The sequence below is a fragment of the Neopsephotus bourkii genome, unplaced genomic scaffold, assembly GCF_033783945.1.
Source record: "Neopsephotus bourkii isolate Nb327-2 ecotype Australia unplaced genomic scaffold, CSIRO-AGI_Nbou_v1 NB_1707, whole genome shotgun sequence".
Taxonomy (NCBI): Eukaryota; Metazoa; Chordata; class Aves; order Psittaciformes; family Psittacidae; genus Neopsephotus; species Neopsephotus bourkii.
In genome coordinates this window covers 5,402,440-5,427,336 of record NW_026902181.1, presented here as the reverse complement: position 1 = coordinate 5,427,336, position 24,897 = coordinate 5,402,440, and the positions used below count along the sequence as shown (strand labels likewise).

At 38.7% G+C, this 24,897-nt stretch overlaps 1 protein-coding gene across 1 annotated transcript in view; it reads left to right on the top strand.

Moving 5' to 3' along the window:
• LOC133224745 (uncharacterized) overlaps window positions 1-24,897 on the top strand; it is a 287,585-nt gene that overhangs the window by 10,856 nt on the left and 251,832 nt on the right. The gene's annotated exons all lie outside the window — the stretch shown is intronic.

The window sequence follows — 24,897 nt, the reverse complement described above, 5'->3', positions numbered from 1 at the left end:
TTGCAGTAAAATCTAAAAGTCCAAGCCTTGATCAGATTGGGTACTTAGAAACACAGTTAAGAAATAGTTTCCACTAGTGTTGTCACTTCTCAGTTTCCTTTCCACAAAATCTCAATTTCTAAATAGTCAGGATAGATAAAAGAAGGATGTATTCTTATTTGGCAGACATGAAGCACAGAGAAATAAAATAATTTATAAAAAGTTGCAATGGAAATTTGCACTGGATCTAGGAACAGAATTCAGATTTTAGAAGTCTTAATTTGGAAACTGAACTACAGCCTTAGTCAGCATGTAAGGGCATAATTTATGATTATTGTAGTCTATTTTCATTTTCATATGAAACTTCCTGCATTACTAGGTCCAGTCTGGGTTTTTTCTCTTCAATTCCTACCCTACAGAGCTCTGAAATATATAAAACATATTTCCAGAATATCCAAGAATCCTGATAGACAAATGTAAGGCGTTCAGTTTTTTAGGTGTTGGGTCAAAATGTGGTTCATAGTAAAAATTACAATTCAGTTTACAGAAGTTGATTGTTTAAGAGAAAACCCAGATGTGCAACATACTGTAAATAAACAACTCCTTCCCTCTGTGATTCAGAAACAAAATCTTAAGTTAAAAAGTGAAAGGTGTACAAGGTATGGGTACAGTCCAATTTAGATGAGGTGGAAAGGGCTCTGCAGTTTTAAACTGTAGCAAAATACAGGCAACTGTTTTGAACAAAAGCCTCCTGTTTTCAGTGTGGTGCTCTACTCAGATTCAAAGATCATCTAGTCCCAAGTGCCCTGTCAAAGGCAGGACGTATTCCACCAGACCAGGCTGCTCAAAGCCCTGTCCAACCTGGCCTTGAATACTTCCAGGGAAGGGGCAGCCACAACTTTTCTGGGCAGCCTGTTCCAGGGCCTCACCATTTTCAAAGCTTAACAAGGACTCCTAGGACGTAGGAATTATTTTCTGTTAAAGTAAAAGGTTTACTCTGGTTTCTTGTAGAATAAAAGAGACACTTCTGATGATTTCCTTTCAAACTCCCTCAAAGTTAGTATCAAGCCAACTAAACTGAATAATGTTGCTGCATGTTCCAATAAATTCCCGAGGGAGGGGGTGTTGGTTTTGGGCCTAAGGCTTAGGATGGGTGAGTTCTGTAGAGCAACCACATCTTCTGTAGGAGTGAGTGGTATTACACCACATACTGGTTGCAGTACTGTTAGTGCTAGAGTTACCATAGGAATGGGAAGTTATGTGGCACGTACCCCACAGGGGTTGTGCAGGTGTTCCAAGGAAGTCTTCTTGCAGGAAAAGTGATAGCTGGAGGTGGAGAGCTGAGAACCAGGTTCACTGCAGAGCTTGGACCTGTGGTTTGACAGGCTGCCACTATGGTCAGAACTGTAAGTGAAAGCAGCTTTAGTGTAGGTCTAAAGTCAAGTCACCTGTAGGCTGATTTGGTTATACCATACTAACCATATTTATATTAGCTGTTAACGTCTAATGCTGGCTGTAACACAGCTGATCTTGCAGCCTTATTGATTTAGCCATAGGTAAAAGCGTTCAGTCCCTTGTCCCATCGTGACAGAACTGTAGACTATGCTAGGTTCTCTGCATAGGAACCTAGGGGCCAGCCAGTTTCCAGGCAATTAGTATTTGTCCATCTTTAGCCAGGTCTTCATTTTCTTTGCAGGGCTTATTTGTAAACCAGATATTCCTTCATATGCCCAGCTCACAAGTGCTTGGATTTACTGTAGTTGATGCTAAACTGCAGCTGGGGAGCTTATGAGCCTCATTAAGACTAGCCCTTTTTTAAACAGTATGCTTAATGCCTGTGGGTCTGCAGTTTCTCTCCTGCTTAGATCCTAGGATCTCAAGCTGATGTTATTTGTTGGTGTCTGTGGCTATAAGACTAGGGGGACAGGCTGTTCATCTCTGCTAGGCATGCATAAAATATGGCCCTAGTTGTGGGAGGGATGGGAAGCAGTGCTGACTGTCTGTCTCGCATCCTGTATGTGAGACTTGACAAGACAGGCTCTGTGCCAACCTTCCAGTGACCTCCTTGTCAAGTGCAGTCAAAGGGAGCCATCGCAGAGGGCGAAGAGACTCCATCTTCACATTAAGGCAGGAGCCAGTGCCTACCTTACTCAAGAGACTAGACATTACACTGGTCCAAAGATCCAGCTGTACTTAATTTCTTACTATTTTCATCATGCTTGCAAATGCCACAAATCCAATAGAAATAAATTTCCTTTATCCTTCTCTCTTATGAGTTTGAATGATTCAGACTTGGGATGGTCCTTCTTTGTTCTCTCTGCTTTGAGCCTTGAGAATTATGTGTGTCCTGATCTGCTTTGTTTGGAACTTTCTTTCCTAATTGTGTAATTCTCTATTATTAGCTTTAAATGTCACAAGGATTCACAATAGCATTCCAGATTTTTTTCATGTGGGGTTCAATTCTGTGGCAAATCTGTAGTGCACTATTTTAGAAGCAACTTCTGTCTAGTCTTTTTGTGTGTTATTTGAATTTCAAGTGAATACATAATTGCACATAGACCCATTAAGAAGATTTATGGTTCTCTATATTTCTTGTGTGTTTAACATCCCAGATTTTTTCACTGGGCCTTCTGGTACTGTTTATTTACTTAGGGTTGGTTTTAGGCTGTAGGCATTAATAATTTTATGACTGAGTGTTCCTAACAGATGGCTTTATGGGCTGTAGCAGCCACCAAAGAGTGGTGCCAGGGCACAAAATGAAACCATATATAATACAAACAGTTGTGTGCAGGCTTGCTGTAGGTCACAGAAATACCTCATTTGTTGAATATTCTTCTGTAAAGGAAGGCTAGAAACACCAGCTAAGAATGGAGCCAAAGGCACTCCCTCTGGATGATATTAATGTTATATTATTGTGCCTTGGACAAGTGTGTAATTGGTACCAGTCAAAGGGGCCCTCGTCCTTTCTTGAGTGTCTCATTAGAAAAGCCTATAGATTCATGGCTTGTTACAAGTTAGTGTGTGTTTGCAGACAGTCTGTGGTCTGTTACCCCAGAAAATAGAGTAGCTTATTGACTTTCAGGACTGTGCAAAAAGGAGTGGAGCACGTGCGATATAGTGATCTGACCTATTTTTGTGGAAGTCAGTGGGGAGAGTGATACTAGTTTGTTCTGTGCCCTACAAATCCGCAGGCAGTATATTGTAGTACCATGTAGGTAGTTTTTTCTTGTGTCTGTTCTGTGTTAATGTTCTTCTATATCCAGGGAAAGAATCCAAGTCTATAGGCCAGTGAAAGCTGTATGAGACACAGATTCATGAGCCTTTTTTGATAATTATTTTAACAGAAAGCTTATGCATATTCACATGAAAGAAGTTCATGTATATTGGCATAAAAGAAGCACATTATAGGCTTGTAATCTTGAAACCCTTTTGGGCTTATGCCTAACTTTTCTGGTGGAACTCAAAGATCTTGTGACTCATTGGCAGCCTCTGATACTGCAAATCATTGATCCCACAGAAGTAGTGCCAAGGTTTACATTATCTTGACAAGACTGGATTACATTCAGCTGCATCTCAATAACTTACAGAAGTTACAGATAGCTCCTGCACAAATGGAGATGTAACAACTTGTAGCATGATTAGGGAATCTTAAGCTATTGCCCCTGCTTTTAATGACTAGAGAGAGACCACAGGAGACAGGAAAAAAGAAACCTAGATAACTTGACTGGTTTAATAATTTTGGTAGGAAATTATTATCTGTTTGTGCTTTTCAAACTACCACAGCCAAAGAGAGAGGAAGAGAGAGAAAGGGAAGAATTGGTGCTATGTGATTTCTTGAGGTTTAACTTTGCTGAGCTGGTCTATAAGCCATGTGATGAGGATGACTTCTTGTAAAGGCATTGTGCAGCATTATTAGGAAAAAAAAAAAAGGCCTGTTATGCCAGTCATTTGGGAAAAAGGATTCTTGTATAAAACCTGGTGGTAATCTTTATGGCTTTCAAATTGCGCAGTCTGAAAAATGCATGGTTCTTGTCTAATGATTTGGGAAAAACTTGGGCCAAAGGAGCATCAATTCACTGAGTAGTTCTTACAGACCAGAGCACCTATGTAAATTCAATGTAAGGGAGCAGGACATTACCGACCTCTTGTTTTGTATATATGACATGATGAAAGGGATAGAGAAGTCAGATGGTGTAGTTCAAAATGTTATATATTTGAAATACCTGAGTTGTGCTTATGCTGTACGAAAAAATATTTGAAGAATAAAGGCAAAATGACTTTTTTTTCTTTTTAGTAGAGTGAAATAAATATAAGACTGAGATTAAGCCTTAGCAGCAGATGTTTATATGTATAGGAATGCACAAGTAAATCTTAATAATTTGCCATCAACGCAGGAGCCAAATTAAGCTTTTCATAATTCACTGTAAGCCTTACTGTCACCAGGCTCTGGTAGTTGCTCCTTTATTTGATGTCTTGACCTTTTTTGAATCATTACAAAAGATATCTTTTCTCTGCAGAAGCCTGGTTTATAAATGTCAGTCATTGCGAATTAGGTTCAAAATAGATTCCTGGGTGGTGGGATTTCAGTGCTGTCTCTGAAACTTTAAATGATGATCATGTCAGAACACTGGAAGCTGATTTCTATGCAGATATCAACAGAAGTCCAATCATAGCCTTATAGTAGGATTTGAGAGGTTCTACACTTTACACTGTAGGTTTTTGCTCTTGCTCAGGACCAGACGAATTATTATCAGTTTTGTCTATAATGAATTCACACTGTGCCCAAATGTGCTTCCAGAGAAACAGATCCTCAAAATACTTATCTAGAGGTCTTGAATGCAGCAACCGTAAAGAGATCCTGGTCATGACAAATGGGTGCAAACTTATGACATGTAGAGTTGTTCTTTCATGATGAAGGCCTTCAGTTGATCTCTTAACTGGCAAGGGAAGCTGGTTAGTAGCAATGCTATGGATCAGTTACTTCTAAAACCATTCTCTGATTGTCCTGGTAAGCATGACATGATCCTTGCGAAAAGAGGAGTACTGCATAATGTGCTACCACATGATTTTCTGCATGAAGTAGACAATCCTCTGTCCTTCCCTTAATGTCCAGTGAGCTAATGGGATGAGCAACAGACTTGGGTCTGTATTTTGCTGTTGTTGGTAGCACTTACTAAGTCTTTTTACCTGGTGCCTCCCAATACTTTGGGGTTTCTTAAAGGTGGCCAGCTATCTCACAGGAGGTTCCAGCTTGCCCTGAAAGCAAGCCATGGAAGTTTTAAACTTTTTAGTTGCTTTCCTTAAAAGTGCTCAGTGCCCTTCATGAAAAAACATCCAGCATATATAAATTACATACTTGCTGATTTATAGATGCTAATTTATAGTGGAATGATACTTGCTTTTGAATTCTCTCTGTTTTTTCTCTTGATAGCAAGTGATAAGAGAGTTGTCAAATGAAGAATATGTGCAATCCTGATGTGTCAGCTCTTGCAGATGTTTTTATCAAATCTGTGATCATTTGGGATAAAGGCTAATAAGACTGCTTTCTCTGGGGGTCATTTCCACATTGCATATGAGTTTCTACAGATTCTAATGGACTCTTCTGAGGCATCTAGATATGTATCTTATTTAGCCTCATTCCCCTCCCATCTGTAATCTGCACCTAGCAAGGGCCTTTTCCAGCAGCTGTTAGTGGAAGGCAGCTTGCTGTGTGCTGTAGGTCTTGGATTTTAAGGTCCTGTTTGCATCTTCCCTAGGTTGGGAGTCCCAGAAGCCACTTTTATCTTTCCTTTTTCAGTCTGTTGCTGTGTGGTCCTTTTGAATAACCTCATGTCACAACTAAAAAGAGCAAGGGAAGGAGAGGTGGCTCTTACAAGAAGTAAACGTTTTGCTGATGTTTGCAGGGTAACTGTAAACATGAATAGTTCTGCTCTGTGTATGCCTTTCTAGTACAAACAACTCAACTAGCAGTATGACAGTTAGCATGAATACATAAAATATTCATACCCTGTTCTAGTATGCAATGACAAGCTCAAAGAACATCACTCTTTCACAAGCTTGTCAGTTTATTATTCATGCTCTGTACAGTTTATACCTATAGACAGTATTTTTAATGTGCACAATATATGCTAAGAAATATGTCTTATTTAACTTAATTTTTGGAAGGCTTGCATTAAAAATGATGCTGATCCTCACTTTGTATGTAGGGCATGAGAATTAAAAAGTCCAGCCCTTTCTTTTGAGATACTTGTATCTTGTTTTAGATTAAGCTTTTTTAAAGCTTTTCCTGCTAAGGTGTTCCTCAGTGAACAGTCAACTATTAATGAAGTGGCAACCCTGTGATGTTATGGGCATTATTAATATTGGTTTAGTGAGCTTGTTTCTGTTTTCACAAAATTACCTGAGATTTTTCCTGTGCAAAGTAGAGAAGAACCTGGGTTAGGGTAGGGCGCGGTTCCAGTGACTTGATATTGCTCTAACAACTTCCATGTGGCCATCTGGAGAAAGTAAACCAACTTTTACCCAGTTTAAGTATGGACATAGGGTGTCTGAAATCACCCTGTGAATGTAAATGTGTATTCCCTAATTTTCCTTAAATGTTTGAAGTTGTTGTATAATTTCAACAAAATGTAACAGGATAGTAAGAAGTTGCAAAAGACTGAATTCTTAAGAGAATCAAGTAGAAATTTTAGCCTTCAAAATCATTAGTTCAGCCTGTCACCAACTAAGAGGTGACAAACCATTTGCTCTCTCCAGTCACTAGCTGCTGGTGTCCAGCTGACCACTTGGGAGGCACACAATGCTTAGACTCCTGGTGAAAAAGCGTATGTGTAGTTTGGGACAGACTGCAGCTCAAACCATCTCTTCTCCAAGGGGGAAATTAAGTAAAAATAAGCATCTGGTGGTAAAATGGAAGTGAAGGGGACTTGGACTGTTACCTTATTTAAATCAATTCCAAAAAAAAAAAAAAAAAAACAGTCAGCAATGAGGAACAAATGAATTGAAAATAAAGCATCATTCATGTCAGTGGTCATGGGACTGTTCTTGCCTCTCTTTTTGCCTTTTCTACATGCTGGCTTTATCTTGCAATGACTTTTAACATTGTGGTCAGGAATGATTGTAACCCTAAAAAGCATGATCCAGGTCAAATCAAATGCAGACCCCACACTGATTCCTAAAATGTCATAATTCCATCACTTGTCTTTCAGCAAGTTTACACAAGGCTTCACTCAATGGGGCTCTGATTCTTGACTCAGGCTTGTGCATACATGATTAATGAACATTATTTTTCACTACTGTCATATGGAAAAGAATTTCAAAGAAAAGGATTTACAGTTAGTTACCTCTGTCTAAATAGACATAATTACAAAGAACAGCTTCACTTTCAGAGATCATTAGTACCCTCGTGTTCTAGTGGTATCAGAGCTATGAAAACCAAATAGTTCTTAAGGGCTGAAATATGGATTTTTTTACTAATCTGAGATTCCTTCAAGATGGGAATAAAATTTTATCCATGATTTTTGCTCCAAATGCTTACTATTTTCATCCCCAAGCTGAGTTTGCATAATAACCAGACAGAAATCAGTATCCAACTTTCACTGTTTTGCAAGATGCATTTTTTTGTGTGTATTTATTCTTCAGTAATCTTTATTCACTGTTAAATCCTCTTTGCAGTTTGGATCCAACAATAAGCAATATTTATTAATGATCTTTCACATATGATTTGGAATTAGATGTTACTGTGATAAAGAAATTTTAATGCGCAGCTGTGCAATTTAAACTACTCTCATGCTGTACTGGAGATCAAACTTCTGTGTAAGGCAAATTTATTTAAAAATAACAGTACAAAAGACAAGTTGGTAACTTTGTTTTGGCTGTTAGATGAAAACACTGTGAAAAATCGGATGCCAGAGCAACCTTATGCCCTCAAACTCCAATGTATCAAATGGCTCTGAAAGTAGTTTAGCCACCCACTAGTGACATTTCACAACTTTATGCCTAGATTCCTAAGCAAGACAAAAGTACAAGGTCTAGCTGTCAAGGCATCTGTGCAATGAGAAAGGAAGCTATCTACATTTATGGAACAAAAGCTTGTAACTTCTGACTCACAGAGGACACTAAGTGAAATTAGAGGATAATTCCATCAAAAGGGACCTAGGAGCCATCTAAACAAAAAAGAATAAGGAAAGGCAGGAGGCATCTATGCAGTGAGAATGATAGAAAAGATTTAGAGATGGCCTGAATTAAGTGTATAGTTGGTATCATTATTTCAGGAAGGATGACAGTACTGACCATGGATTCAAAGGCAAGTAATTAAGAAACTGGAAATGATACCTGCGTTGAAGGCAGGTATCATAGGGTTTAGTATGCTCAGGTCTAAGTACCTAGATAATCTCCAGCTCAGCCTTTGGGAGGGATTGCTTTATAAATTGGAAATTTTGGCAGCAAGGAGTGAGTACATAAATGCCTTCTCTGATATATAAAGTGAAGAAATGGTAGCAGATTATACTATACTACAAGTCAAAGGCAAAAATATTTGAATACCTGAAGGTAAATAAGAAATGGCATAAAATGTATCATTGGTTTATCAAAGGTAGATTTTTACCAAGGTAACATAATGGTGTTTCTTGGCTAAATAGACAATTTCTAGATTAAAAGTGCTCACTGTATCATTCAGTACAATGCTGTAAATACTAGTTAGACTGGAGAAGATGATATTAAGAAGAGAAACTAGTATATAATATCTTGCTGCATTTCAAGAAATAATCCTGCACTAAAGTGAAGTTGAGGAGCTGGTATGCAATGCAGGTTTTTGTCCAGGTCTGGTAGGATGTGACGAGTATGACGTATTCTGCCACTAAGCCTGTTTACTAATACAAGAGTATACATGCTATTGGTGCTATACTTTATGAGTTACTCTGTATTTACTTAAAAAGCAGGAAATGTCATTTTTCCTCTTAGTCTGTGATATGTATCTACAAATGAGATCCTTGATGCATACTGAAATTCACAGGATTCCCTCAATCAAATGGGAAAGTTAGAATTATAATAAAATTGTGAGGTGATATTATAATTTTGATTTCTGGCTTCTGTTACCTGTGAAAATGGGTAGCAGAATAGAAAACTTAAGATGCAATCCTAAACGAGATAAAAATCTGACTTCAAGTGATTTCCTTTTTTTTGGTTTTTTTTTTCATATACTAATTTCCCCGTTTCTTCCTATTCTTTTGTCCTTGTGCATCAGTGTCCTAGAACTGGTGTCCCTGCTGTACTTTCATTTCTGATTATTGCTCCTGTGTTGCACTGCTTCACCCTCTGAAGGTCATTCCTACTTCCTCCACAAAGGGCTGAGTTAGGAACGGGGAAAACGAGTTTTATCATTTGCTGCCAGATTTGCTTTTATGGTTCCAAGTTTTCTTGCAGCAGGTTATTAACCACAAATGCCAGCCTTTTGAGAGTTCCTTGTAATCTATATCACAGTGATTTTGTGCCTTGTGTCAAATCTACTTCCCTTTCCCCTTCCTTGAGAGTGTTTATTGTGTTCCTCTTTATTTCTGAGGCCTCAGAGTCACCCAAGTGGTGTGCATATGGTGTAGACTTGCCAGCAGTGTTTTGGTTGTGTGGGGCTGCTGATGGAGGGGCTGCCCCTCCTTGCTCTACAGCAGCAGTGCAGCCCTGTCTCCATCTGGGAGCATACATGCGTTAGGAGGTCAACTCAGACTTCTCTCAGTAAATGCAGACATGGATGCCGTGCATCATCAAATCTCCTCACAACAGATTCAGCAGCAAAGCAGTTGAACTGGAGTAGCTTCAGGAGATAGTAGGCTCCATAGCGGCTCACTGGATATATGGTTTATTTTATTCTGTTTTTCCTGCCTCTTACACACCTCCTTACTTCCTTACTTTGTGTTCTGTCACTAAACTAAGCTCTGGGATCGCAAGTTTTAGTCCAAAGTGATAAAATCATTAGAGCTAAGGTTGAAGAGAGAGTGACATAGAAAATATCCTCTTTTTTCTTTCGTGAAATTCCAGGATTCAAGGAAGTGAATGCTGAATTCATGAAAGGGAATCCTGATTAAAAACCTTGGGGCTCCTTCATTAATATTAGAAGTGGGAAAACTAAAAAAGTTTAAAATTGAGAGCTTTAAACTAGATTTGAAGGCAGAAGGAGATAATGCCAGCCTTGCTAACAATGAGCCATGGGGTAGCATACCACTGTTGGAGTCCAGATCCACAGGGCAACTTAAATGCCTCTATGCCAATGGCTGCAGCATGGGCAACAAACAGGAGGACCTGCTTATGGCCTTGATAGGTGAATTCTTTGCTGGGTTGGAAACTGGCATTTACCACCAAAGAGGGGCGGTAAATGGTATCACATCTAGTTGGCAACCAGTCTCTAGTGGTGTCCCTCAGAGCTTGGGACTAGGGCCAGTGTTGTTTAGCATCTTCATTGATATTCTGGATGAGGGCATCGAATGCATGCTCAGTAAATATGCGGACAACACCAAGTTGGCTGGGAGTGTTGATCTGCTGGAGGATAGGAAGGTTCTGCAGAGGGATCTGGACAGGCAGGGTCAACATGGCAAAGTGCTGGGTCCTGCATATGGGTCACAACAGCCCCATGCAATTCTACAGGCTTAGGGAAGAGTGGCGGGAAAGCTGCTTGGTGGAAAAGGACCTGGGGGTGCTGACTGATGGCCACTGAACATGAGCCAGCTTGTGGCCAGGTGGCCAAGACAGCCAGGAGCATCCTGGTATGTATCAGTAGTTGGGCCATCAGAGCCAGAGCAGTGATTATCCCCCTGGACTGGGCACTGGTGAGGCTTCACCTTGAATCCTGTGTTTAGTACTGGGCCCCTCACTACAAGAGAGACATTGAAGTGCTGGAGTGGGTACAGAAAAGGGCAACGAAGCTGGTGAGGGGTCTGGAGAATAAGTCTTATAAGGAACAGCTGAGGAAACTGGGGTTGTTTAGTCTGGAGAAGAGAAGGCTCGGGGTGGGGGCCTTATCACTCTCTACAACTGCCTGAAAGGAGGCTGTAGTGAGGTGGGGATTGGTCTCTTCTCCAAGTTACAAGTGACAGAAGAAGAGGTAACAGCCTCAAGCTGTGCCAGGGGAGGTTTAGATTGGGTATTAGGAAAACTTTATTCACCGAAAGGGTTATCACGTGTTGGAACAGGCTGACCAGGGAAGTGGTGAAATCACCATTTCTGGAAGTGTTCCAAAACTATGTAGATGAGGCCCTTAATGACATGGTTTAGTGGTGGTCTTGGCAGTACTGGGTAATGGTTGAACTTGATCTTAATGGTCTTTTCCAACCTATTTGATTCTATAAAAAGCAGGAATGCTTCCTTCTTTAGCTTGCTCTTTGCAAGACAAGTCAGCTCCTCAATGATCTGGTCAATGTCTTTGTGAGGTTACTTTCAACTGTGAGTTTACTGGCTTTTGTGGCACCCTGTGCATGATACATGAGAACAGGGGAAATTCATTGCCTGATATAACCTAAATTAGAGGAGTGATGTCCTGACATGACATGCCTCAATCTTGGCAAGATAGAGCTCTCATTGCATATCCAGCAGGTCTTCTGGTGAACATCAAGCTTCATGTTTGGACAAAATCTGAGTGTTTTTGAGTTTCTTTTTATTAGAAATCTTTAGTATGTTTTCTATCAACCAAAAAGTGTACAACCAGAATTTATGTAGCCTCTTGATATGATCTTTAGAAAGAATTTCTCCTCCACTAAATCTTCGGTGTTCAAAGCTAATTAAATTATTAAGTAACTTTAGTCATCCTTGTAATATACTTTGGGTTTCAGGAATAAATTCACCTTTCTCTGGGTGAAGATTTTTGCATCAGAGGCATTGGAAGGTGTCCTGGGTTTAGCAGCAGCAGTCATTTTTTCTCCTTCTTGGTAGCTGGTGCAGTGCTGTGTTTTGACTTTCAGCTGGGAACAGAGCTGAAAAACAATGATGTTTTGGTTTGGCCAAGGCCTTTGTGGGCCTCATGCTCTGCCAGGGAGGAGGGAAGCTGGGGGGAAGCAGAGACAGGACACCTGACCCAAACTGACCAAAGAGGTATTCCATACCACAGCATGTCATGCCCAGGATGTAACTGAGAGAGGGACCCGGAAGGGGGTTAGAGTGGACTGCAGGGTTGGAGGAGGTATCGGTCGGTGCTTGGTTGGGCTGGGGGGGGCAGGTTATTGGTCGCCTGGTGATGGGGTGTTGTATTCTCTTCCCTTGTTATTTTCTTTATCATTACTATTATTGGTGGTAGCAGTAGTGATTTGTGTTATACCTTAGTTACTAAACTGTTCTTATCTCAACCCGTGGGAGTTGCATTCTTTTTGATTCTCCTCTCTGTCCGTCTGAGAGTAGGGGGAGGGCAGGTAGGGGAGAGAGTGAGTGAGTGAAAGCTGTCTGGATGGGTTAAACCACGACAGAAGGAGTCCATGATTTGCATCTGGTTGCTCTGAACTTACTTTCTTAAATGCAGATAACCTTCATGTAGGAGCTGTACCTCAACTCAGCACAAGAACAGAGTGAAGAAAAGGTGCAGGGCTGCTTAATCTCCTGAGAGCCCTGTAGAGATGCTAGCTTGCATTGCATCCCCCGTTTCACTGATACACAGTAAAGCTGTCAAGCTGATGGAGGAAGTTTTCATGGGGCTAGGGTGAAGTCTGAGAAGCAGAGGCACAAGGTCCAGTCTTCTTAATTTCTTTGCTTTAAGACTGTTGCACAGTTAAATGCTCTGTATTCAGATATAAAGAGTACATTTCCTACTGCCAGAACACATAATGCTTTCTCTGTATTGTGCTATTAAAACAATTCTTAATGCTGTTGCTTAAGAAACAAATCTCCATTGTATGCACAAAATCCAGATCACTCAGGGAGATATGGCAGCCCTAAATCCCACAGAGATGGACAGACAGGTCTTTCTGAAGTGCTCACTTAAAGTGAAATAAATAAGGACAATACTGCATTGAAAACCTCCTACAGTTTCAGAAAATAGATACCCGTATTCTATTTGCTAAAATACGGCAGATAAGCATTACGAAGTATAGCAAAGCCAACCTAATTATATTACCTTCCAATTCTAGTCTGATCTATTTCAGTAATATTGATTTCACTTTGTATCCCATTTGAGCTTACAATGGCAACTGAATTAAGCCAATGTACTTAATTTTGATATCTATCTGTGTGGAGAAAGAAGAATATGTGGCTAGTGGAGATCATTACAGGGAACAAATCCTCCTGTAGATTTTTCTTATGCTATGGCCCAGCATTAGTCAAGCAATATATGTGTCTATGCAATTTAGGAAAAGAAAAATCAGAGATGATTCACAATTTAAAAAGTCTCAAGTAGGCTATTGAAGAGCTCATTAATTTTACAGCAACATCCATATATTGATTTCTCAGTCTGTAGGTAGAATTTTTATAAAGATGGCATTTTGAAATTGGTCAGAAATCACACTCTCTGTTTCTTAGGATTATCTATTACCATTTTTTTTTAACAGCATTATGCACGTGGGTATAATCCATAAACATCTACTGTAGTTTACTTAACAATCTTGCCTCCTGGCAGCAGTATTCACTGTGTCCTAACAGAATGATAAGAAGTCAATCTGGTAGACAGACAAAAAAAATGTATGTTTAGTAGGTTATGGGAGCATTAAAAAGGAGATGATTTTGCTGGAACAGAAAGAAAAATAGCTTATACGTGCCACATAACCTTGGAAGACTAAATTATCACAGAATCGAGAACCTTTTAGGGTTAGAAATAGTGAAAATGCTTTGAAAAGTAAAGAGGAGTTTAACAGCTGAAAGTCCAAATTTAAGCAAATTTCTTCAAATACAAGACAAAAGGAAAATGAAACCACCTAGTTTCAATACTTTTAGAAGGAAACATTTTGCTTCTGTTTTGAAGGTGTGCTTACATAGAATTTATCTGGGCTAGTAAGTCAGATTTGGGGCTATATACAGGAGGAAAAAAAAATGGCTTAAGGTCACCTTGAAGCATTGTTTTTTTTTCTTAAAGTTCTTATGCTGAACAAAAATCATTTATTCACACAGTGGCAGTCAGACTTTCAACTGATTGGATATTTATGGGTAACAAGAACATTCAGTGTTTTAACCCTCAGGCTCTAGGACACCTTCTGTAACTTCTAGCCATGGAGCCATTAAAGGTAGTTACTCCTGGGAGTGGAGTACGTGATTTCTGACTCTGAAGTTTTGAATTATGGTCTGAGGCAGAGACTAGATTTTGTATGACAAAGCAGGGCTGCAGCTCAGTCGCACAACTGTGGTTTTCACAAGAATGTTAGACTCCAGTCTACAGCCCTAGACATGACTTTGCTTCAGTTAAATTGTAAAGAATGGTAATGAAGGCAGGATGCTGACAGACACAATCTACACTCCTTTTCAGCCAGGTCAGTGCTATATAGACATTATTTGTCATCTGAAAATATAGAGGCACCGCACCTTTTATTTATGAAGATTCAGGTCTATTAGTGCAGTGCTGTAGCGTTGAACTGAAAGTCAAAGAATCCACTGCAGTGTTTAGAATTTACATTTCCATGAAACTTAACTAGTCACAGGGCAAAAAGAGAACAGGTTTTTAAAAGCAAAATTGCTTTTGCACATTGTTGGTTTTTTTGTTTTTTTTTTTTTTTTTTTAAATTATTGTTTGAAGGGAATGGAGGGCAACCTCCCAGGGCTTCAGATTTCACACTTGCTATTTTTATAAAGTAATAAAATTTTGTGTGTTGTGATACAGGTGGGTGGCTAATTGATATGAATGTGTGAGGGGTGGGCAGCCAAATTAGAGACCACCCAGGGTTGTTTGAGTTTGTTTCTACTGTTGACAGCCATAGCTATGACTAATTAGGGTTACTGTAAAATGCTCAGCTTTTGTAGCATAGCTAGACCCTTGAACATCTGTATGCATACAGCATACATATGGCAACCTCGGTTCTATAGCTTTAATCCTAGCCTTTTTTCCTTTTTTTTAGTTGTAAAATAGATTAGGAACACCATTGTCCTTATTATAAACTGAGTTTGCCCTTCATGATCTTGATGGATTTTATTCTCCACCTTATACCTCACAAGCTGTGCATACACACATTTTTTGATAGGAACCTTATCCTTTTGTGTTAATTTGGTATCTGACATTCAGAAAATGACCCTTCTGCAACAAAGGTGATGATTGCTTTTTACTAATTAAAATATACCCTGACATGGAGTATTAGGCTGGCTATTTATGTTAGCATTCTTAAAGTATCTGTCAGTCAATGCAAAATGTATGACTGGAAAAGGCAGGAGGTGAATAAACTGGTATGTGAATTCAGGCAATTAATTTTCAATTTTTCAGAGAGAAAATAGGCAGGGAGTCTTTGATCTTTGTCTTTTTCCAAGAGGGAGACCCCAAGCAGTGTGTACTCATTTATTTTATGGTACCCTTAGCCTATGAAAGTATTAAGTCATGCAAATTAAGCAATTCATCTGGATTTCGTAAAAAATCTCTAGATTAAAGTGTTTTCTACCCTTGTTCATTGAGTTTCTTAATTTCCTAATTTCACACTATTCAATCTTCTCTGAAAGTCCTTCTCCTCATGTAACAACTGCCCAGGGTTCTTTACTGCTTGCAAGTGGTGCACTCCCATGTGCGCAGTTGTTGCTTGGGATGTTGAGCAGTACCTCGGGTGATGAATATGTAAGACGAGACAGCCTCGCTGTCTGGAGCTGTCAACTTTCCCCCTGACAGCTTTCCTGTGTGGTGGTCTCGATCTAATTTAGGCCAGTCAAGGACTGCCATCGCTGTTCCCCCCAACAAGTGATTCCAGGCTGTTATTTAGGAATTTCTGAGCACGATGATTATATTTGGAGAGGAGCAAGTGCCTTTGCTTTCTTGCCCTTTCTTATCATTATCATGACAGATAAAGACAGACACACACAATATGTTGTCCTAGAATTCATGCTGTTCCAAAGTCTCGCATGTCACTTTGAAACCCAAATCCTTCACATGACATATGACATATAATAAGCATTTCAAAATCATTGAGAGATGGAAGTGGCAACAACGTCTTTATTATAATTTTAATAGGTTATTGAAGAGAACAAGGCTTGATGTCTAAGTTTTCACGTGACCTATTGTTTCCGGTTTCATGTTCTCAAATGCATTACCACAGTTGGTAGAACAGAACTTTCAGCTGGAGCGACTGGAACAGCCCCTTTTTATTTATTTATTACTTTTTTAAAGGGTTTTTTTTTTCTTTTTTTAATGCCTCATAAATGAAAAGAGCAAGATGCAAACACAGAAGAAGGTTCAACTTTGCCTTCTGGCCAGTGTCACCCACCAGCACTTTTTTGGTTTGGAGAAAATACACACTGAGTCTACGTTAGCTGATCTTCCATGAATCACAGCCTTCTCCTCTTCTCATTGCTGGATCTCAGACTGTTCCTTCTTTGTGCACTGGCACCACACTCTGTGGGCTTCCTGCCAGAGATAGTTTGCTGATTTTTACATATATGCTTTTTTTCAAGAAGTTTTTGTAATGACTTTCTACTGAGTTATTTTAGCTTGTGGCTTATAAGCATAGGATGAATTTCAAGTTCTTATTTTGCTCATTTTCCAGTGGGATTTTTTGATCTATTTAATGAAAAAAAATCTTTATGATGGTCACTGTGAGTAAGCACAGTGCAATATAGTACTATACCACAGTGTGTGATTAGCAGCTAATATAGTCAAAGGATTTTAAATAATGGTGTATTTATCCAAGATGGCAATGTTATTTTGTGGTGCTGGGTTGCAATACACATTTTAAAACTGACTATGTGTTTCCTGGGGACGGCTTTCACTGAAAGTGCTTCTTGTACCAACCTGTGAGATACTCAGCTCAGCCTATTCAGAAAGAGAATTTTCTGCATGTTTCAGTGCTGGGTGCTAAGTTAATGTTAAAGGGAAAGACCTAGGAAAATACACATAGTTTTTTGTGCACTATCCTAAAAATGCAAAGAAGATACATACAAACAAGGCTCAGTTAGTGGCCTGCCAAACAGTGCCATCAACATGAGAGAGTTTGTGCAATGAGAAAAAAATGTGTTCTACTTTGGTGGCTGAATGCTACAAACATGTAAGTAGGTGGTGTTTTGCAGTGAAATGCATACATGCCACTGAGGTCCCAAAAGCAGGTGAGTAGACCTGAGTACATTGTAGCATTACAGGATTTTAATCTTAGGAAAAAAAACCCCAACCCTGGGAAATCTAGGCAGTAACATCTACTGTCATTATTAAGGAAATCTAACCACTAGGTTGCTGTCCTCTGGAAGAGAAAGAAAAGGGGAGGACCTTGCTCCATGAATTTTATTTACTGTGTATAGTTTGGTTCAAGAAGGAGATTTCCTCACTGCAGCAATCGCTTAAATGGGAGTTATGTGTATTCCAATTCATTCATTGCATGGTCATTATTTTAAAACCAATTTTGTCTGTTTTAAGCATAAGTTTGTTGCCATTCCAGGCATCCTATTTTTTTTTAACTTCTCTGCACAAGCTTCCTTGTTTTTATAGATTTCAGTACTCTCTTCAAAAGAGAAAATAATTACAAAAATATCTCTAGACTTATTCATTAGCAATACCTGCAGGAAGGTATATAGAATAAATACAAAAGCAGAGAATCAAAATAGGAATTTTCCCACCTATTGGATTCTGATATTCATATTTTGCTGATGGAAAGTTTTTCTTGGCTCCACCAACAAAGTCTTGACACATTTTTTTTCTTTTTCTTGTTCTTTTTCTTGTTTTTTGATGAATTACAAGGATATTGCTGGAATAATTTTCTGCTATTGCCAGTGATAATTTTTTTTAGCCTTGATGATTAATAGTAGATGATTTATCGTATTTCTGTGGGTGGCAGAGGAGAACAGACACCCTAATAGAGTTTTGTCCTTGTTACAGTGGCTACTCTAGAATTATGCAGTGAGAGCCAACCCCCAACTTGAATTCTGAGTAGATGAATCAGACAGGATATGATAAAAATATCATTAACCTCATTTTACATTCAGGGAGCTGAGTCAAAGGAAAGAAATGATTTCTCTAGGGTTTGTGGCAGAGGTGTGAACTGAAATCAAACTGCCAAGCCTTGATTCTCTTTCTTACTTATTTGTATTACAGCAAATGGACCAAGGACCTTCTCTGCTTGATGACCTGTATGCTTGCATAGTAAAAATCTTACTAGATCCTGTCCAGAGACCCTGTGGTACAAGCACAGAGAAGTGCTTCCATCGCAGTGGTGTTTCTTTTATTTGACTCTCTCATCAGGCCTGCCCTGGGATATGCAGCCATCACAATTTTATAATAAGGATGTGTGAACTTTCCTAATCAAAAAGGAGGATTTTTTTTGTGTACTAGACTACATGAAATAGTATGGTCTCCTTTAGTGTGCGAAAACCTAAATTACTGGTTTATATATGTAGAGGAGGCATCTGCTTCTCTCTAATGGCAAAAGAAAAGGGATCTTCTGAAAAGAGAATAAGGCAGAGTTTTATGGGAATTAGCTATTCTTTTGAACACTGAATGTTCCACTGAAATAGAGGGGAAATGGGAAGATATTCAACATTCAGCGATAATGTTATATTAGTGTCACTTGTTTGGGAATCATCTTACTATTTGCAAAAGATAATGTGTTTCGTTCATAGGTTTGTAATATTTTTAATGTTGTGATGTGGCTATTCTATCATTCATTTTCTTCCTCAGGCAATTAGATAATTTCCTTGATAATTATACAGCACTTTTTTTCATTACCTTGGCTTTAAAGAGAATGGACTCCTTAGGATTGGCCATTGGTCAGATAGACCCAATAAATGTTCAAGGTCAAGAGTATATTACATTAAGAATGGTCCTGGTTGGGTTGAAACATGCGTTCCTCATTAGGCAGCCATCATAGCAAATGAAATTATAGTCCTATAAATTTGATTGTGCCTGTGCTAGAGTGAGGTAGTGTCTCACTCTTCAACTTCCCAATGTACAAACTGCCATACGCTGTAGGAATTCAGGAACTTTTTCTCTGACAAAGGAAGAGCCTAGGGCAGTAGACGTGACACTGAATGAGAAAACTGTGAATATGTTGAAGGATGACAGAGGAATGTCTTTTGGTGACAAATCTACTTTTCTAACCCATTTCTTTAACAGAAATTGAACAGGGAACGTCTGCCACCTTTTGCTGTCTATCAGCCTGAGTGTAACATTAATTTAGGAGAAGTCATCTCAGGAGCAGATTTCGCTAGGAAAGGAAATGAAAGACTAAATCTCCTGAAAAATACCTTTTTATCTGCCCACACTAGAATTTCAGAGATGTCTCATCATCTCTCCCTTTGTTACCACATTTTGCAGACAGACAACAAGAAGGATAGTTTAGAAAGATAAATATAATTGATGATGTAATGAAAAAATCAGGAAACAATTATAAAACCTTTTTTATCAAATGTTTTATGAGACTGTATTTGCATCTGGGGAACATTAGAGTAAATATTGTGCAGCGAAATTAGTTTTAATTTCATGCTGACGGAAAAATCAACTTGGTTCTAATTAGGTTATGATTTTTAAAATACGATCAGTCAGTCATTGCACTGTTTTGATTAGATTGTCCTATCATTTATCTAGGTTTTGATAAATACTACTTCAGAAAATGCCTTTCAACACACAAGCCTATCCACAGAATAAGAGGTTTGATTTGGGAGGGTTCTTCTAAAAGCAACAGTGTAAAAATGCTTTAAGGAAGTGAGTCATTGGCTGCAAGCAATTTGAATGTAGTGAGTAGAGCTATAGAGCTTTAGTCTATGGTACAGTGTAATGCAGGTGTAGAGGGGAGGAGTGAGAATTGTTTTTGCTTCTCTAATTTATACCTATTCAGTAAGGTTTTGCAACTCCTTTGGCAGAAATGAAAAAAAAAATATAAATCCCTTTATTCATCAATACTTGTAGGGAAATGAGCCGAGGGCATTACTGCTTCGTGCACTTGCATGCTTAAGTGTTTCTTGACCTTGCAACAGTAGAGCTAGTAAGGCTTTCCACAACTTTTTATATAAAATATACCCTGAGAGAACCAGAAAGTAAATCACAGCAGCAGATTAAGACTGTGATCTTCAAGCTGCCTTTGAAAATCTCAGCCAAGATTATTATGTGAAGCTATCTCAAAGCATAAAATTGACAAATATGTGAATAGGGTATGTGTGTGTATACTGTCTATACTAGATAAAATACAATCTATACAATGTACTTCATAGAACATTACAAACTATTTAAACTTCCATTAGTCCAAAAACAAGGCTTAAAGAAAAAGTGATGGGTACCATTGTCACCACTACATTCTTGCATAATGACCTTCTTGTGTCTCTGGTTTTTGTTTGAACAATTATGCATTTTTTTTCTCTGAATGGCACTATATTTTTTTGCCAGCTGTTTCACAGCTTGTCCACTCTGGTGATCCATACTGGGAGATGAAATGTTGGTGCTTTCTTTTCATTTCTCATATTCTTGGTATACCTACTCCATCTTTTTTGTGTGTTTTTTTCTGTCCTTTTGAGTGACAAGTGCCTTTACTGAACAGTATATTATAATCAAAATGTCTTGTGCAAGAGCTAAAACTGCAAATACTGGCATTAAAAATTAATATGGTTGTCAATCAGATGTCCACTTTTGCATGTGGTATAGCTTGAGGTAAAGTGTGGCATTACTCCTAAGAGATTTGTGACTTAGATTAGATTTTGGGATATGCTCAGACTTTTTTCTAGGTTGGTTGTGAGGAACATTGTATGGAATTGGTAAAAGACAAAAAAGGGGGGAGGAGGAATCAATGTACCTCTATATCATCAATATGGCATTTAAATCCATTAAAAAAAAATCACTATAAAGAAAGAAATGGGGAAGGTGTGACATTATGTAATTTCCTCAAAAAAAAATCTTGGTAAGATATATGTGCAAACTTTAATGTAAAAATTAGAAATCAAGCATCAACTATGGTTTGATGTTTAGTAGAAAAATGTCTGTGATTTACAGGAGATTTATTTGTACAATAAACTATCTCCTGAGAGTTTTTCTGAAGCATTTTTTTTCCCCTGATTATTTGAATTTTTTAAAGCTGTTTATGATGTATTTTTCATGTTATATATTATAGGATTTATACTAAGGCCAGAGATGGGAATGGGTGCCTGAATAATATATTCAGGTTGTATCATATGCTCAGAATTTGTAATTGTACTTCCTGCAACTTCTGGATTAATAGGCATAAATTCATCATGGGTTATTAATAAGATTATTAAAATCATAGCAGTAAAATCCTTATGAGACTTGAAGTTTGCAAACTTCAGATTGCCTGGAGGGCTTCCAAAGAGGGTGGTAATTTTATAACGGCACATTAAGGCAGTGCATTAAAAATGTGTGCTGGACAGCAGGTTGAGAAAATGTTTTTTCTAAATGTTATTTCTAAATCTCTATGAACACTCACTGGAATTTCAGAAGTCACATCTATGTGGAATTGGTAATATTAAAGAAAAGACAATTGTTGTGGGCAACTTTCTGTCTTAGGTTCCTTTCTACAGTCAATATAGAAAAATAAATACTTATTGGAAACCTTTCCAAGAAGAAACTGAATCACAATCTGCAAGAGTCTTCCTTGGCTTGAATTAGTGAAGACAGGCTGAGAAAGCTGGGGCTGTTCAGCCTGGAGAAGAGAAGGCTGCGTGGAGACCTCATAGCAGCCTTCCAGTATCTGAAGGGGGCTATAGGGATGCTGGGGATGGACTATTCATTATGGACTGTAGTGACAGGACAAGGTGTAATGGGTTCAAACTTAAACAGGGGAAGTTTAGATTGGATATAAGGAGGAAATTCTTTCCTGTTAGAGTGGTGAGGCACTGGAATGGGTTGCCCAGGGAAGTTGTGAATGCTCCATGACTGGCAGTTTTCAAGGCCAGGTTGGACAAAACCTTGGGTGACATGGTTTAGTGTGAGGTGTCCCTGCCCATGGCAGGGGGGTTGGAACTTGATGATCTTAAGGTCCTTTCCAACCCTAACTATTCTATGATTCTATGATTTTATGATTCTGTCTCCTGAAAGATTGCAATGGGTATGGTGGAGTACACCTTCCAATAGAGGAAGTCTAAAGTGAAGGCCTGCTCATGAAACTGCCTTATATGGCCTCCTGTTAAGATGCTGTATGTTTCATGATCAGCACTGTAGTCATGCAACAAAATATAGGAGAGTGCAATTCTTTGACTCCTTTGCAGGAAAAACTATCATCTTTTGTGCTATTTGTGGTTATATGGTCCTTCTCTTATCTCAATTGTTAAGAAAAAGATGAACTGAACAAACATGTTTTCTAGTCCTATTCTCGAAGTAAAAACAGATACAGATTTAGTCCTTTCACTTTTTAGAAAGAAGTGACAGTTTATAATATATTTTTTCATTAGCTGAGAAATCTGTTAATATTGTGTGCCTGACATATGTACCTGGGTGGTTGTCACAGATGAAATGCCTAACATACCCAGAGTGAGATGGGGCTATGCATGTGTGAAAGCGATTAGAGATGTTTAATGTCATAAGGAGGTTTTTCAACTGAGATTTAAGCTCCACTCATTTCTCTAACAACAAATTCAGGCTCAAACCTGTTCACAGCTTTCAGACTTGTCATGCTCCTACAAAACCTTGGGAAGTAGTCCTTTTCCCCAAATCTGACTTACTCTTTAGGCTTTGCAAGGCAGTCCAAGCCAGCACATTCAGCAGTCAGATGCTCTGCTCAGGTCTGTTGATAAGTGGGTTACAGAGCCCTTAGAAATCCAGGAGCTGAAAATGGCCCTGGTATGAATTAGGGTTTGCTTCAGGTGGTTGTTTTAGAGCCTAAATTTTGCAGTGCTGTAGGGCCTACATGATCAAACTCTGGAAGAGTTATATCAAGTCTTAATGAGAAAGCACATTGCTCTGTGGGCTTATTTATCCTTCTACTCATGGCTGCATACACTGCTGGGTATTTCAGGAAGCCTCAATGTTTCTAGGATAGAGTGATGACTAAATTTGATGCTTTGAACACTGTGTATCTTTCTCATGCTTGTGCCACTCAGAGGTGATGCGTTACAAGCCTGCAAGGTCAATATTCTGCTGCCTTGGGTTTCCACTGATGAAGGGCTTCTAACCGTCATTTTTGCCACTGAAAACCTGCAAAAGTCTGGGATTTGGGGGAGAAATTGTCAAGAAAGGCTTATTTTTTGTTGCAGTGGGGTTACAAGTGGTGTTACTGTTTATAAGGATCAAAAACTTACGAGGGTATAAATCATGAGGGAGCAAGGAAACTTCCTAGATAGGTTTCTGCATATCACCCCATACAACTGATTTCCTGAGTATTTTTGGCAAGAAAACAAAGTACAAGTGCTTTATGAGTTAAAGCACACCTGTATACCTGCTTTTGAAATAGAGCTGCAGAATAAAAGCTTCAGCATTCCAGACTGGCAGAGGCTAGAAAGGATGCGCCTTTGGCCAAGGCAGCAGAGGAGGGGGGAGGCAGAGGACCTCCTGAGCTTTGCTCTTTTCAAAATAAGCATAAATACTAGAATGTTTTTAGTTCCAACCACTAAGGATTATTCTGTGTTGTTTAAATGATGCTACCAGCTTCAAATGAGATAAAGAAAAAATTTTGTGGTGTCACAGCTGATTTACTGTAACTGGATTCTTGAGCTAAATTTGATAGATGTCAATGTATCTGTAACCTACCCCTTCTTTTCTATTCAATGCCACTAAAAAGAAATCGGCATATTTCTAGAAAACTTGCTTTTGGACCTGGCCTGAATCAATAGATGTATAAATTCAGGGATGAATTTCAGCTTGTTTCCCATCACTTTTATTTCGTCACTTATTGATGCAACTCTGTGGTGAGTAACAGAGGTGTGAATTGATTTTCATGGAGAGGCTTGGAGTGTAATCTCATGTAAAAGAGTGCATGCTTTGGCTGAGAGAATTACCTTGCTTGGTGTTTGTATTTTACTTCAACCAGTGGCCTGCAGACCTCTTCTTACAGTGTAAGAAACTATTTAGCATGAGAAAAGACTGCTTTAAATAGAGCAACGGTACTTGCAGCCAGGAGAATGCTGGGAATAAACAAAGAAAATTAGTTGAAGACATAATGTAGGGTTTACCTGTTGTTATCTGTGTCATATCGCCTGCATAGCAAGACCTGTGCTTAATTGATTTATACTTCTAAATGTTGTGGTACCTGCATTAATCCCATATTGGATCTTGCTACAAACAGCAAGGAAATTTGAGCTGAGAAATGAATGTTAAAAGGGACTGCATGTTAAAAGTAAATGTTAAAAGCAGATGATATCCATAAGGCTCAGAGCATGCAACAGAAGACTCACAAGCCTTGCAGAAAGTTGCTTTATTATTCTAACCTATAATCCCTGCTGTGAGGAATGCTTTCTTTCAAGCCTGCATATGGGATGTTTTTCTGTGATAAGAGGAAACTAACAGGTTGACTGTAAACATTTCCAAGTACATTAAATAGCAGAATCTTACATAAATTCTGGTACAAAGGTAGCAGTATTCCTCTCAACCTCATTTCTAGAGTGTGGGGTTTCCATCCTTTGCTATCTCTTAGTGTCTTTGCATTTTATAATCTGTTGCACAAATTGATATTAATATGACATTTTTAAAATTGCTGACAGTGTTCTCAGCCTAAACCAAAGATTTAATGGATAAAAACTCAGTGACCTGTTGAATCCTTAGGTCAAACAAATTCTTACTTTGCTGGAATGCTAGTAAACTATGTGAGTTTTCTTTGTGACAGTCTCTAGCTGTAGATCCAGTGGCAGGTGTAATGAGTCTAATGAATATCAGTGGTGTGTGAGCATGAAATTATATGTGCATGTATGATC